Source organism: Aotus nancymaae, unplaced genomic scaffold, assembly GCF_030222135.1.
Source record: "Aotus nancymaae isolate 86718 unplaced genomic scaffold, 86718_ANA_hifiasm-v0.15.2.pri h1tg000036l, whole genome shotgun sequence".
Taxonomy (NCBI): domain Eukaryota; kingdom Metazoa; phylum Chordata; class Mammalia; order Primates; family Aotidae; genus Aotus; species Aotus nancymaae.
Window position 1 is genome coordinate 77884412 of NW_026988450.1, and position 16693 is coordinate 77901104.

Here is a 16693-nt window from a genome sequence, read left to right on the forward strand (position 1 = left end):
CTCATGCTCCAGCTCCCTGCACTGGTCACCCATACTGCTTTACAGGGAATGCAATCTCTTTTTAAAAACAATGACACAGTAAGTGCACTATGACTTCAGTGATATAGTAAGTTAGGCAAATTCTTTTAAGGCTCTTGGCTCATTTTCAGCAGAGCCACTAGCCTCTGATAGAGAGAAGTTTGTTACTCTGAAGGCATGAAACCAAGGGGCAAAGAGCATATTGAACCAGATAAATAAACATCATCATGGCGGGTGCCCCTCCCACCCCCAAATTCCAACAAATCATAGCAAGAATGTGAGGCTGGATAGCAGAAATGCATGGAAATCAGCCTGATCAGAATCACTGACCTTTGAATTTTAGAACAAAACAGTCATTTAGAGATTGGCCAGTCATCATGTCAACCTGTTTAACCTTTCAACACAAGTTCAAATCCAACTGGCAGATAATGTTTTGTTTAAACTGTACAGCACTAAAAAAATTTATGTAGATGCCAATATTTAGAGTAAATCAAGATATCTTACATGCACAGAATTGTATTTCTTGCTTCTCTTTAAAAATATGAATATCTGTCAACACCACATCTGCATTCCAGCATGGCTGGAGCTGAATAGCAGCTGTCCCTATGGACTGGGCGGGTGATCTCCATTTTACCCCAACTCCTGCCATTCACTATTACTTATTTCTGGTCCATTTCACTTATTATAGCTCTAAAGTTGTCAAGCCCTTGCCTGATCTAATATCCTCTTATACAAAATGTAGAAAACTGAGGCATAGAGGAAGGGAAATAATAGAATCTTAAGTCAAAGATCAGTCACCCCCAGAAATGTGTGAGCCTAAAAATAAAAACCTCAAAGGAATTACATTTACATTGGCCAGTTCCTCCTCCTAACATAACCTGGTGGCCAATCCTCCATAATACTCTGGGGTCAGGCTGTTGGTTAGGTTTTAGAATTATTTCTAATTTAATTTTTGTTCTTGTGCACTCAGTATCCCATAGTAAGCTGCACTGGGGGGCTAAAGGTTTGAACAAGCAAACAGAGTTAGGGGCCCTAAGCTTCTTCTCAAGAGTTCAGATGGAAACCATAAAACCACGAGGTTCCAGTTAAGTTCCACTGGAAGCTGGTAAAAACCTCCTGCCCAGCCTGGATAATGGCACTTAGGCACTGGAGTGTGTTTGGCTACCACTCTCCCTTACTGGGATGGTTAGGATAACCTCTCTCTCTCTTCCTTTTTTCTTTTTTATTTTGAGACAGAGTTTTACTCTGTTACCCAGGCTGGAGTGCAGTGGCATGATCTCGGCTCACTGCAACCTCCGCCTCCCAGGTTCAAGCAATTCTCCTGCCTCAGCCTCCCGAGTAGCTGGAATTACAGGTACCTACCACCACACCCAGCCAGAACAACCTCTCTTTAGGACCTGGACGTACCTACCACCCTCTGTGCCTTTTCCACTTGGTAAATGCCACCTACCCGCTCTCAGACATGCAAAGATCCAGGATATTCTATTATTTGCCCGCCCTCACCCTCCTCAGCAAAGTTCTTGCTCTTATTGCATCATTGTTTTCTGCCTTTCCCAGGGGAAGTTCCAACATTAGGCTTTGCTACAACAGGGATAGAGTTCCATGAATGAACAAGAAGGTAAGGAAATGATTTAGAAAATCAGAATGCTTTCCTACTCTTTTATTCATTCACTCACTGTTTCAGTATTAAGCACCTGCTAGGTTGGTGTTCAGAAGATCTAAATGTAACTAACATTCCTGCCCTGCTCTCCGGGAGCTCACAAAGTCAAATCCTGATTATACAGTGTAACACAAATGATAATTGAGGGGACTTTCTTGAGCCTCAGGTTCCTCATTTGTAATAGAAGAGCCCCACTTACTTCCACATTGTCTGGCTGTGAAGAACAAAGGAGAAAAATGGATGTTAACATTCTTTATACATGACAAAGTGCAATGTTAGCACCTGATCACCATCTCTTATTACATGTGCTCAAGGATATGAACCACTGCGGAGAGGTCTTTTAAGTAAAGAAATGTGGAAGTAGGGAAATCTCTTCCTTACAGCAAAAAGCTAACAAACATGGAAGGAATGATGGAAATAGAAAACAGCAATTTGGTAACCTTCAAAATAGTAATCAATTCAGGATAAGAATCATCAATGATGATAAAACTAGTGGCTTAAAGTATGAGGAGTAACAGAATGTTGACATAATAAAGTGTCTCCCAACAAGATACTTACTAATTACAAAGGGAAAGGTTGGAAAATGCTTTTACTGCAGCATTTGCTGTAGACACCATCTTACGCAAATAAAATCAACATCACTAATAATGAGGGAAATTGACATCATGTTCTTCCTGATATAATGCATAAAAAAAGACATAGCATGATGTGCATGATATTCCAGCTGACAATGCATGACCTGAATCTAATCGTGAGGAGACATTGGAGAATCTCAGATTAAGGAACATTTTGCAAAAATCTCACCTGTACTTTTTTAAAACATCATTGCCATAAAAGACAGAAAACTGTCCCAGATCTAAAAGGATGAGACACAAATAAATTCAACATGTGATCCAGTGTTTTCTTTTACCATATAGCATAAAACTGGAATAACTGGTGAAATTCAAGTGAGGTCTATAGATTAGGTAATAGTCTTGTATTAATGTTAATTTCCTAGTTTTGATGATTAACAATAGTGCTTATGTAAGAAAATACATTTTCAGAAAGTACACGTAGAAGTCTTTAGGGATAAAGAACATTATGTCTATAACTTTCAAATAATTCAGAAAAAATATGGCATTATATGAAAATATATGGTATTATATAAAAATATATGGCATTTATAATAGATGGTACATATATATTAAATTAAGCACATGGATGAAACTGGAAACCATCATTCTCAGCAAACTGACACAAGAACAGAAAACCAAACACCACATGTTCCCACTCATAAATGGGTGTTGAATAATGAGAACACATGGACACAAGGAGGAGAACATCACACACAGGGGCCTGGAGGGTGGGGTCTAGGGGAAGAATAGCAGGGGGTAGGGGGATTGGGGAGGGATAGTATTAGGAGAAATGCCTAATGTAGATGATGGGGCGATGGATGCAGCAAACCACCACCATGGCACGTGTATACCTCTGTAACAAACCTGCATGATCTGCACATGTACCCCAGAACTTAAAGTGTAATAAAAAACAAATTAAGCAAAGTTGATAAAGTATTCACATGAGGGAAATTCCTTGTACTATTCTGTCAATGTTTTAAAAAGTCTGAAATTTTGTCAAAATAAAAAGTTAAAAGCAGTAGCAAGAAAGAGGTACAATGTCGATACTTTTAATCAGCCCAGAACCAACATAAAGCATAACAGAGAGGCTTGGCTGCACTTTCCAGAAACCCCAAATGCCAAACATGTTTCACCCATTTTTCATCCCTGTCTTCTGGGCTTCTGATATTCATGACAAGACGGGAGATGATATTAAACGGGCCCATTTCTTCAGCGATGGTTTCCCATAACTAAGCAGTGTCGTTAGAACCAGCTATTATTGCCGAGCCAGCTGGAGTCTTAAAAGTTTATTTCCTAGAACCCATAGTCCACATAATCTCTTCCATTACTGCTGGAAGGCAGCAGGGTACCTCTCCTGCAGTGCTTCATGCCACCACAAATACATCATGCAGAAATCAAGTGGCAATGGGGTCTCTCTATTTGCACCATATTTTGGCTGTTTGTTGTGCTGACTCTTCATACGCCATGTGAGCCACTGTGGTCAGATTCTATCTGCCCTGGAAAAAAACACCGGCAAAATCAGCCGGGCCAGGATACTTTGCACTCTGGGGAATCATGAAATGACCAGTCCCAGCTAATGGATACAAGGTAACTCACCATCCGCACAGTGACCCAAGGATACACTGGACAATAGAGACAAAAATATGTCCCATCCTTCCAACTGGTGAGGACAATCTAGAGACAGTGCAAGAGTGCTCCCTTCTGCCCAAAGCTCAAATTGCCCTATCTTCACACAATTCAGCCTCAGGAGAATCTGAAATGAAGCCTTCTGCTTCCGGAGCACACATCTTAAAGGCGATGTCTCTTAAGCCTCCACTTAAGATTTCACCTTTATTATCTCATTTCATCTCTTCAACAACCTCAATAGCTAAACAGAGCAGAGATCATCACACCCTCTAACTGGCAATTGGAAACAAGTGCTTCAATAGTAAAGTTACTTATCCAAGGTCAGGAAGACTCCCCACAGAAAGCCTTATCTCCATATTTAAAATTCAGTGGCTGCAAAGAATGGCTTTAAATTTTCCTGCACTCCTAAAAGTGTAGGTGAGACTCTGTGATTCTGGGTCATCCTCAGTGGTGCAGGGGCTGGGGAGACATGAAAAACTGGCAGAGGGACTATCTACAGTCATTACAAATCAATACGGGCTTTATTAGTTTTCCTGTTGAGATCTGACCTACCTAGAACTATCTTCTTGGTTTCTCATGAACCTACTGTTCTTCACTCCCTCCACTCAGTAGGAGCTGCCAGAATGGAAATGACTATCAAATCTGAAAAGAAAACAGACTAGACTTGTGCCACACAGAGTATCAATCCAGGACTACGGGGTTCAAGGCTCTCAGCTCACTCATACAATTCGGGCAGGGAAGACAAGGGGAGGACAGGTGTTTCTTCAGGGACCAGTGGATTTCCTATCCCTGGAGTTTAGAAGCAGAAATAAGCATAGCAATCCCACCTGTCAGTGTGCACACTTGAGAAACACACGCACATTTGTTTGCACATGGAGCCACATACACGATTCTTTTTACAGTAGGAGAAAAAAAGAAATGACAACAGTTTCTCAGTAGAGGAATGGTGAAATAAACCATGACATATCTCCATTAATCAATACTAAGGATCAGTTTAAAAATGAGGTATATCTGTACATAATTTCAAGGAAAAGTCCAAGTGATATAACAATGAGAGATGAAATTATTTGATTTATATTAAAACATATACACACCAAGGTACCCAAACATGTATATAAAAATGTAGATGAAGCTTCAGAAAGTTGTGCACCAAAATGTTAACGGTGGTTTCCTCTGAGAAAACTTAGGGCTTTGGAGATAACAGCCTAAAGGAGACTTTGGCCTTACCTGTGACATTTTACGATGTCACCATATAAGAAGGTATTACATATTAGAAATACAACTAAACATTAATTTTTTTTTTTCTTAAAATTCAAGACCTTTCTACTGGACACTTCAAATTTCAACTGGAGCATGGAGATAGTTTCTGTTTTTTTTCCAGACCAGCCACTGTTAAAAGGTATCAAAATAGAAACATTTGCAATTCAAACAGTTGATAGAATTTTAGGAAGATGGACTCAAGGGCCAGGCGCAGTGGCTCACGTCTGTAATCCCAGCACTTTGGGAGGCCGAGGCAGGTGGATCACGAGGTCAAGAGATCAAGATCAACCTGGTCAACGTGGTGAAACCCCGTCTCTACTAAAAATACAAAAAATTAGCTGGGCATGGTGGCGCGTGCCTGTAATCCCAGCTACTGAGGAGGCTGAGGCAGGAGAATTGCCTGAACCCAGGAGGCAGAGGTTGTGGTGAGCCGAGACTGCGCCATTGCGCTCCAAGCTGGGTAACAAGAGGGAAACTCCATCAAAAAAAAAAAAAAAAAAAAAAAAAATGGACTCAAATAGTCAGAGCATTGGTCCAGAAAATGACATTGAAGTCCCTTCTAGTCCAAAGATTTAATAGTGCTATGTGTGTGTCAATGCACCATGCATTGATTCAAGGACTGATGGGAATGAATATAGAAACACATTCATAAAGGTATGGTTCTTCCTGAAGACAGACTTTTGTGTTCGTGGGAAAGAGAATGGCTTTTATGGCTAACTAGGCAAGCAAGCTGAGTCCATGGTGAGTTTTAGCTGCTTTCTCTATCTTCTGGGTACACACAAGATACATTCAGTACAGCAGTCCAGCTGTCTGAATTACCTGTGCCTAGCTGAGGATGGCTAAAATTGATGTTCCTTTTCCAGAATGTCAAGGGATTATGGTTTTGTTGGGGGTTAATTGCTGAGAGAAACAGCAAAACCTGAAAGATCAAACTGGGACCCTCCAGGAGCTGGACTCCAAAGTAGAAAAGCAGGTGCCTTTACTTCCACTCCCTGAAGTCTAGAGACTGTTTTGTATCAAATTGTTCTTAGCAGTCATAGAAGGAGGTTTGCATAAATGTAATATTCTTCAATAGCTGTGCTCACTTAACATTAATTTTATTGCGGTGGTTGATGTCTTGAAAGTTTGGAATAAAGAGCCTCCAGGAGATCTTTTTATAACAGATAATGATGCTGGAAACAAGAAACGTTTTGCTGAATAGCTTGGAGGGATAAATTAATTAATTATTTGGGCTAAAAAAAAATGAGCTTGGAGGAAATGGAAAAAGTACTACACTTGGAAATAGAAGACCAAAGTTTGACACTCAGCTGCCATACTCACTAGTTTGTGACCTTGAACAATATAGCAAGCCTCTTGGAGCCACGTTGTCATCTATAAAATGGGTATAATGCTAACATGCAACTAGTCACAAGGTTGTCATACAGTACTAATAAAATAAGTATCATTAGCTTCAGTTTACTGATGAGGAAACTGAGACTTCAAAGGGTTAAATGAATTTCCCAAGGACACATAGCTAGTGAGTGGCAGAGTCCAGTTTAAAACCCAGGTACGTGTGGCTGCAATGTCTTCCACGCCACCTTTCTCTGCAGATGTGTTGGGTTTAATATTGGTTATTTGAACTCCATTCATCCCTAGGTCCATCTTCCAGCACCTGGCAAAGAAATTAGTGCGTGTTAGGTGTTCATTATGTGTTTGCTGAATGAAGCAACCCATAAGTCAATCAATGAGTAAGCTAATAATTTTTTGATTCATTTACAAATACTATTAGTTACATGCATAACACATGAGAGAAGATTGTTTCATGTTCATAATGTCATAAATATATTTCTCCAAATTTAATGTATTTCAAATGTTAATGTTTGTATGTTTGCATCTGTAATGTGTGATCGTGTGTGTGTGTGTGTGTCCAAAAGTGAGGGAACATGAGAATAAGACAAAGAAAAAAGCACTTGTATTCTGTGAACAGCCTCCTTGGTATAAGATAGATGTTAACACCTGTCTTTGGAAACTCTGGAAGCTCTCTGGGTAGTATCTCCTTCCACACCTCAGCTCACAGCCTTTACTTGAATTGCATGGAGAATTGGCTTTGAGGAGCAATTCTAGCTCCTTTCTCCATCAGCATTTGGTACATAGAAAAGGTCAGGCTTGCAATTGGATCTATTTTCTGCATTCCCAAGGTTCTGGCTCAAAGTGAAACAGCAGGGAGCTTTGTGATCAAATAACCAATGTGATCAGATAACCTTTCATTACACAATAAAGGCCACTGGCGCCTGCTTCCACCTTGCCATGCTGGAGAAAGGCGGTCTGTGGAATGCCAAACTTCCAATGCTGGCTCAAAAATGCAGTTCAGGCCTCCAAGAAAACACCCAGCTGCCTTTTCCACTTGTAGTACATGTTTCCAAAACCTCGATTCTCCTTTTCCTCTTGGTGATAGATTTCAGGCTGGCCTGGAAAATGTAGTGACTTCAAAGTCTCGTAGATAACTAGGAGTCACAACTCTCATTCTTAGTTCACCTCCTAACAACGATGTTATTTGGGCAAGTTCCTTGACCCCTCTGAGTCTCAAGTTTCTCCTCTGTAAAATGGGAGTAATGACACTTAGAGGTTCAAATGAGTAGCACAGATCGAAGTGTGGAATGCTTATCAACTAGAAGGGTTCATTAAGCCAAAGCAGGAAAATGCTAGCATATAAATGATAAAAATATAAATTTGACTATGTAAAAGGAGAGAGTGGTTTTCATAGAAAAGAGGTGGCTATGCAATTATAGTTCTGATTCAAGATCCATCTTAAGCATTATCTCCTTGGGAAGTTTCTCCTCATGCCCTCAGGCAGCCAAGCAGGCTCCCCTCCACGCCTCTCCTAGCATTGAGCACACGCTCCAGTACTGCACAGATGGAGCACACTCCTTTACAACTCTGTCTACCTGTCCACAATCCCCTACCTAGATGACAGTGAGCCAAAGCAAAGGTCACGTCTCATGAATCCTTCTATCTCCACCACTCAACACAGATCATTCATTAAATGCTAACTGAAATTATTGACATGAAACTATACTAACCAACATGAGATGGCTGTTCTGTCACTAAATATTCATGCAAAGAATGACCTTTTTAAAAGTGATGACAGTGAGGCTTAGAAAGGAGGGTTGAGTCTCTAAAGAATAGAGAGACGGTGACAGAGTCCAGACTGGATCTGGGGTCATCTGACCCAAGCCCAGTGCTGCTTCCACAGGATACAGGATACCAAGTATCTTCTCCAAGTGAGGTTTCCCACTTGAATTTGAATTTTAAGTAAACAAATAATTTTATAGCAGAAGTATGTCCCATGCAATATTTAGGACACACATACAGTAAAAATATATTTGTCATTGATCTGAAATTTGAATTTAACTGGATGTCCTACTTTTTTTTTCCAGAATATGGCAGTTCTTCTATTCCCAGCCTTAGCCCCTCAGCCACAGTCACCTGGCTGAACTCAGGGCTTGGCAGGTATAGAATGTGGGCCAGGTGGGGGTTTGGATTTCTGAAGATACAAGAGAGTTGCCCCAGGTACCTGAGGAAAAGGTGTCCAGAAAGGTGTGATGAGGAGAAGCACAAGAGAGAAGCAGGGAGAGAAAGAGCAGTACTTTGTTGCCAGAGACAGAATCCCATTGAGAGGTTGCCACTGCTACCTCAAGACTCCATAAAGCTCTAGTAATAATTACCAAACTCACAGCATATATCACAATGATCAAATGAGATAAGGCAGTTAGTGCTAAGACCTGGCCCTTAGCAAACTCTCCAAAATAGCTTTTACTATTATCATTTTTTGAGGGACTGAGGAGTAGCACGTATTGGACATACTGACATCCCAAGCTCTGAAATTAATACTGTACAGATATCATCTCAGGCAAACATCACGACAATTTTCCAGGGAAGTTCCTGTTATTGATTGCAGTTTACTAAGGTACAGAGAAGTTGACACCCACCCAAGTCCTCTTGATACTTGCTACTAAGTGGCGGAAACAAGATTTGAATCCAGGCCTGTTCGTGCTTAAAGTCTACCTTACTGCACTGCACCAAGCCACTCAGAAGAATCCTTTCAGCGTCCTCATGTTTTGGTAATCCACTTGCTGCTGAACCCACTATGAGACTGGAGGCCGTTTCTGAATGACTTCAAGCTACTCCTTTCTGAAACAGCGTCCTGATCCCCATCTTAGAGAAGGCACATGAGGACAGGAAGTGACTATCCCAGGTTGCCTCTTAGAGACTAAGTGCAAGAGGCTCCATGCTGAAATGGGGGCATCAGGACAGGGTCCTGACCTCCTTCCTTCCAGATCCCCTTACTGACCAGCCCTCAAAAGCAAGGCTGCACTTCTGGCTGGTGACCTCTGCTAGTGCTTCAGGGCCCACTCTTTGCTCCATCTCTCTTGGCCCAGAGCCAGGGGTGGGCTGTGGAAAGACATAAGGGTGGATAACTCTGAATGGACCCCCCCTCCAATGGTCACACAGCCCCCCCCAGCCCCAATTCAGTTAAAGATTGCAGGAAGTGGTTTGTCCGTTTAGAAGTCTTCTCAGCTCTGAGGCCCTTCTGAGAAATTAACTTGCAGTTCTCTAAAGATAGATTTCGCAAAACGGGAGGGGTCAGCCCCCAAGGACCCTCCAACAGCAATTCTCCTGAGGATTTCCAGACACCTCTGCCGGTGCCCCCCCCCACCCCTTCCCCACCCCTTTGAGCAGCTGCCTGTCCCTGGATGGACCAAATCAACACCCGACTCTTGTGCAAGGCTCAGGTTTCACGTCCCCAGTGAACAAATTCTGTTCTGAAGATGCGGTGGGGTTAGGAGGGTGGGGCTGAGGCAGGGAGGGGACATCAAAAACAAGGGGAGAGGAGGGGAGGATGGTGGGGGCGGAGTTTTCAGCTGTTCATGTCATTTATTTTCCATGGAATCTTAACTGTAATTTCAAACTGCATCTGGGTTTTCTGAAACTATGTGATTTGACATGAGGTTCACAGAGAGTTTAGGCCTTGCTCCAAACTTCAGTGCTTTCGTGCCTAGAAAAACAGGTGGCAGGATCCACGAAGGCAAAGTGATATGAAGAAGGGGACACTGCTGTCCCCTGACAGAGGAACATGTAAAGAAATAAATAAGCAATGGGCTTAGCCATGGTAGAAGGTAGGGACATGGATGTCACTCAGACGTTGAAATTTCCTAGCAATCAGACAGAGCTGGCCTTGGGAGGAACAAGTCTGCATATATTTTTTGTTTTTTACTTTGGATAGCTTTAAGCAACTGGTTTTGGAAAGAGAAAGTAGCTCTACAAAGAAAGGCTAAGATGGGCTTGATCAAACATGTCACCAACCCACATCCCCAACCAGAACTCTGATCAGAATTGCTCCTTCACTTACGCAGTGCTTAAGATTTATTCCAGTTTGTTTGCAGATCTCTTCTTTGGAGTATTGGGGATACTGAGACACAGTGAGCTTGGGATCTAGTGAGAGAGGAGGAAAAGAGGTAGACAAAGAGGACCCTGCAGTTCCCTCTAACAGCATGAGTATTGCAGAGCATAACTGTGCAGAGGAGGGGGCAACACCCCGAGGGCCATGGGAGCTGCAAGCGAAGAACATCAGAGGAGCCTCCTGGAGAGGATGGCAGTGAGCTGGGTTTGAAAGATGAAATCACCATGCAGACAGGTAGCCAAGACCCGTTCTTGCATGAGCAAATAGCACGTGCATGGAGATATAAAACAGCCTGGACCATGTGAGTCTGTCATTGTTCAAAGGAAAGGATGTGGGTCACAGTGGAATCAAAGCCCCAGGCCCCTAAAACACTGAGCCGTGAAGTCCCAGAGAACAAGGATCTGCTCTAAGCTCTGAGTAGCTTATTACCCAATCTAGAACTCTAGGAGAGAGGGCACACTGGGGCTTGGAATCCCACAGTCAAAACCCTCCAGCCACACAGGACATTATCACTTCACCTCACAGGGCCCAATCTACTGTGATAGACTTGCCTGCCAGAGACCTCTCCCATGCCCATCCCAAAGTCGCTTGGAGCCTTAGGACAAACTGCAAATCCCAGCCGCCTTTCGTCTCTGCCATGTGTATTTGCCTCCAAAGTCACCAGCCCTCTCAGACATGAGTCTGTTCTTTCACTCCCTACCATTTTGCACTATAAGATTTGTCTCCTCTGCACTCAGCGTTCTCACTTTCACACATTTCTACTATGTCCCCAGAAACTTGTTTTCTTTTAACCTCAACCTTTCCATCAAATCATAATTCTTTCTTTTCCACCTTTGTAACTTAGACTTGACCTGGCAGCATGAAAGGGAGCTGCCTCCCCTCCTCCCGTGGGACCCTTGGAACTGGAAGCTGTCCCTTCTCCAGGCCCACATGCCTCAAGGTAGGAAGTGGAGTCAGGAAAGTCACCAGAATCAGTGTTTCCATCACCTATTCCTGCATTCCTGCAACCTGGCAAAATCCCAAACCTGAATAATTCACAGTCGCCTCTTTGCTCTTCTGTTTGGGTGACCGGGAACAGCCAGAGAAAATCCCAGAGCTGAGAAGTAAGACAACATCTCCATCACTCCACAGCAAAAGTCTGTTCAACACATTCAGTCTCTCGGTATCAAGGTTACTCGTCATTCTTCCTCTTCTGCTAATTTAGCAGCCTCTGCCATTTACATCAAGAACTTTTCCTTTCAACTTCCCTAGCTTATCCCCATTATCCTAGAACATAACCTGGCTTTCTGATCCAAAATAAAGTTGAGACCATTAGGTATCCACAACTTAAATTCCTGTCCCCCTCTCTTGAAATTAACTATTCCTGTGTCTTCTCCCCTTCTACTATCAAAGATGTATTCATTTCCTATTGCTGTTGTGACAAATTATCCCAAACGTAGTGATTTAAAATCACACAAAATTTATTCTCTTACATTTCTGGATGTCAGAAGTCCAAAATGAGTCTTACAAGGCTAAAAATCAAAGTGGTCTGCCAACAACAATCAGGCAGACCTGGTTCCTTCAGGAGAGAATCAGCTTCCTGACTCTTTTGGCTTCAAATGGCTGCCAGCATTCCCTGGCTTATGGCTGCAGCTCTCCAGTCTCTGCTCATGTGGTCACATTGCCTGCTTTCTTTTATAGTCAAATCTACCTTTGCCTCCCTATTAGAAAGACACTTGTGATTATGTTAAAGGCCCATCCAAATAATCCAGAATAATCTCACTATATTAAGATCCTTAATTTAATCACATCTGCAAAGTCCCTTTCGCATATAAGGTAGCATTCACAGGTTCTGGGGATGGGGATATATGCATCTTTGAGGGCCATTATTCAACCTCTCACAAATGATGCAGTGTGGCTGCATCTTCATGGCCACCCCTCCACCCATTCCCCTCAAGGTCTCTGCTCCTCCCCCTTTCTGGCCTCTAACGTGGTCTTCCACTCCCTATGAGTTCACTCCCATGAGCCTATAAACATGATCAATGTCTTCCATATTAAAATATAAACACTCTCTGGATCTAACGTTTTCCTCCAACCTCTATTTCTATTCTACCTTTTCTTCTAGAACATTCTGGAAAGCATCCTTTGCACTTGCTGTCTCCACTTCTCACCTCCCCCTCCCTAGCCAGACCACTACAATCTCCCTTTTCTTTCACTGCTCCACCAGAACCACTCTTACAAGTCTCCAGTAACCATGATATTGACAAAACAGCAAGCACGTTTCAGTCCTATTCTAACTGAAGTCTCCATGCATTGGACTGTGGACTACTCACAGAATTGTATTTTTGAAACTCTCTTTCACTAGCTTATGTTCCTCATCTTCTGCTAATCATTTCTTTTCATTATTATTCATGAGTTCCCTCTCCTCTTTCCACTTTTGGAATACTAGAATTGCGTTCTTGGCATAGTTTTCTTTTCTCCATAAACACCCTGCTTGGGTTATCTAATCTACTCTTATTTTTTTAGCAACCACCTATATGCTGGTGTCTTCTAAGACTGCATTTCCAGCACCACCATCTCCCTTAAGTCCTTTATTCAATTGCCCACTTGACACCTCCAGCTTGATACTCCACATCCTCCTCAGGATCATAAAACTTGTCCATTCTCCTATGTTTCAAAGCTCCATCAAAGTCATCATCAGCTACCCAGTCATCACTTTCTCCCAATCACCAAATCTTAAGATTTCACCTTTCTAAATGTTTGTTTTCCCTTTTATCTGCTGACCCACTGACTTAGTTTAGGATATTGTGCAAAAGTTCCATAGCTGTTCTTACAGCACCCTGCTCACCTCTGCCCACAGTGGATCCATTCTACATGCAGCCTTCAGAGCTGTTTGTCTATTTGATCTCTCTACTTGAAACATTTTGATTGCCCCACATCACTTTCAGAGTAAAACCAGAGTAAATACTCTTTACGCTGGAATCCCAGCACTCTCCGACCTTGCCCCCATCTCTCTCTCCTGTCTCTTATAATTGTTTTTCAGTTTGTTAACACCAAGCTTCTTTTAATTCTCACAAGTGTCATGATGTTTCTTACCTTTCACCATTGCTCAATCTATTTATTTTCTTTGATGGCAAACATAATCTTTAAGCATGGGATCAGATAGCACTTCTTATGAGAAACCATCTGTAAATCCACAGGCCTTCCTGTGAACTCACATACTGCCCTCTATGTTTCTCTACTAGCACTTAGCACATTCTTGAACTGAGAAAATAGAAGCATTTTGATGAGAAAATCTACAGTCTCTTCTCTTTCCAGCTTCTGTCCCTTTTTTCTCTTTCCCTTACAGCAAACCACAAAAGAGGAGTCTATTTGACCTGATTGTTTTAAACTCTTCAATAAAGTGTGCTCTTCATCACTTCCAGAATAAAGCAAGGAAATACTTCCTACACTGTAATAGAAAGCTCTCAGGTCAGATCTACCTGCTGGAATCTCTCCTACCTCACTGTCCATTTCTATTCTGCTCCTTTGATGATCTATCTCATCACCACAAACTTTACTTCTCTATAACAGTTTTATTGAGAGATACTTCACACACCATACAATTCACCTATTTGACGTGTACAATTCAATGATGTTTAGTATACTCACAGATATGTGCAACCATGAGGACAGCCAATTTTAGAATACTTTCACCAATTCAAAAGGAAATCCCATGCCCTTTAGCTATTACCCTCTTATCTCCCTACTGCCCCATCCCTAAGCAACCACTAACCAGCTTTCTGTCTCTATAGATTTGCCTGTTCTACACATTTCATACAAATTGAATCATTTAAGATGTAGTCTTTTCATGACTGGCTTCTTTCATTTAGCATGATGTTTTCAAGGTTCGTCATGTTGTGGCATGTATCAATACATGATTCCTTTTCATGGCTATATAATATCCCATTTTATGGGCATATCATATTTTGTTTATCCATTTTTCAGTTGATGTTATTAGGACTTCCTTGTTTTGGCTATTATAAATAATGCTGCTATGAACATTTGTGTACAAGTCTTCATGCAAGCATATGTTTTCACTTCTCTTGGGTATATTGCTAGGAGTGGAATTGCTGGGTCACTTAGTAACTCTGTGTTTAACCATTTGAGGCATCGCCAGACTATTTTTCAAAGTGACTGCACCATTTGATATTCCCAACAGCTGTATACAAAGCTTCCAATTCCTCCAAATTCTCACCAATACTTGAAATTATTTGACTGTTTATATTTTAGTCTTCCTAGTGGGTATAAATGCATATCTCATTATGGCTTAATTTGCATTTCCCTGATGACTAATGATGTCAAGCACCTTTTCATGTGCTTAGGAGTCACTTGTGTACCTTATTTGGAGAAATGTCTTTTCAGATCCTTGCCCATTTTTAATTAGATTATCTGTCTTTTTATTATTGAGTTTAAGAGTTCTTTATATAGTCTAGATACAAGTTCTAGATATAAATTCATGATTTGCAAATATTTTCTTCCATTCTTATCTTTGCACTTTCTTGTATCCTTTAGAGCACAGAAGTTTTTAATTTTGTTGAAGATTCATTTATCTTATTTTTCTTTTGTTGCTCCTGCTTTTGGTGTCATATCTAAGAATTCATTGCCAAATTAGAGGTCATGCAGATATATTTGCACATATCTTCTAAGAGTTGTATAGTTTAGTGTTTATACTTAAATCTTCAATCCACTTTGAGTTAACTTTTTTAATATAGTATGAGATAGGAGCCAATTTTAGTCTTTTGAGCGGGGGGGATATCCAGTATTCCTATGAAAGACCACATTTTCTCCTATTGAATGATCTGGGCATCTTTGTTGAAAATCAGTTGATTTTCATGGTTTTATTTCTGGACTCTCAATTTTATTCCATTAATCTAAATGTTTATACTTATACTGGTACCACACTGTCTTGACCACTGATGCTTTGTTATAAGTTTTGAAATCAGTAATTGTGAATCCTCCAACTTGGTTTATATTTTTCAAGATTGTTTTCATAATTCAAGATTCCTTGAAATTCCATATGAATTTTTGGATAATTTTGTCAATTTCTACAAAGAAGACAGCTGGGATTCTGATAAGGATTCCATTGAATCTCTAAATCAATTTGGGGAGCATTGCCATCTTAACAATATTCTCACATGCCACAAATATAAAATATTTTTTATTTAGATCTTTAAACTCTAAAAAATTTAAAATTTTTAAATAAATGTGTTACGTTTCTTTTGTTAAATATATTACTAAATGTTTTGTTATTTTATTTTATTACCAACTTTTAAGTTCCAGAGTAAATGTGCAGGATGTGTAGGTTTGTTACATAGGTAAACGTGTGCCATGGTGGTTTGCTGCACAGATCAGCCCATTACCCAGGTATTAAACCCAGCATCCATTAGCTGTTCTTTCTGATGCTCTCCCTCCCCACCCCAACAGCCCCAGTGTGTGTTGTTTCCCCCCCACACCCATGTGTCCATGTTCCCATTGTTCAGCTGCCACTTAGAAGTGAGAACATGCGGTGGTTTTCTGTTCCTACATTAGTGTGATGAGGATAACAGCCTCCAGCTTCATTCATGTCCCTGCAAAGGACAAGATCTCATTCCTTTTTATGGCTGCGTAGGATTCCATGGTATATATGTACCACATGTTCTTTACCAAATCTACTGTTGATGGGCATTTGGTTTGATTACATTTCTTTGCTATGGGGAATAGTACTGCAGTGAACATACATATATATGTTTATTTATAATAGTAATTTATATTCCTTTGGGTATATACCCAGTAATGGGACTGCTGGGTCAAATAGTATTTCTGCTTCTAGATCTTTGAAGAATTGTCACACTGTCTTCCACAATGGTTGAACTAATTTACATTCCCATCAACAGTGTAGAAGCATTCCTTTTTCTCCACAACCTTGCCAGCATCTGTTGTTTCTTGACTTTGAAACATTCTGATTGGCATGAGATAGTATTGCCATTCTGATTGGTGTGAGATAGTGTCTCATTGTGGTTTTGATTTGCATTTTTCTAATGATCAGTGATGTTGAGTTTCTTTTAATATGTTTGT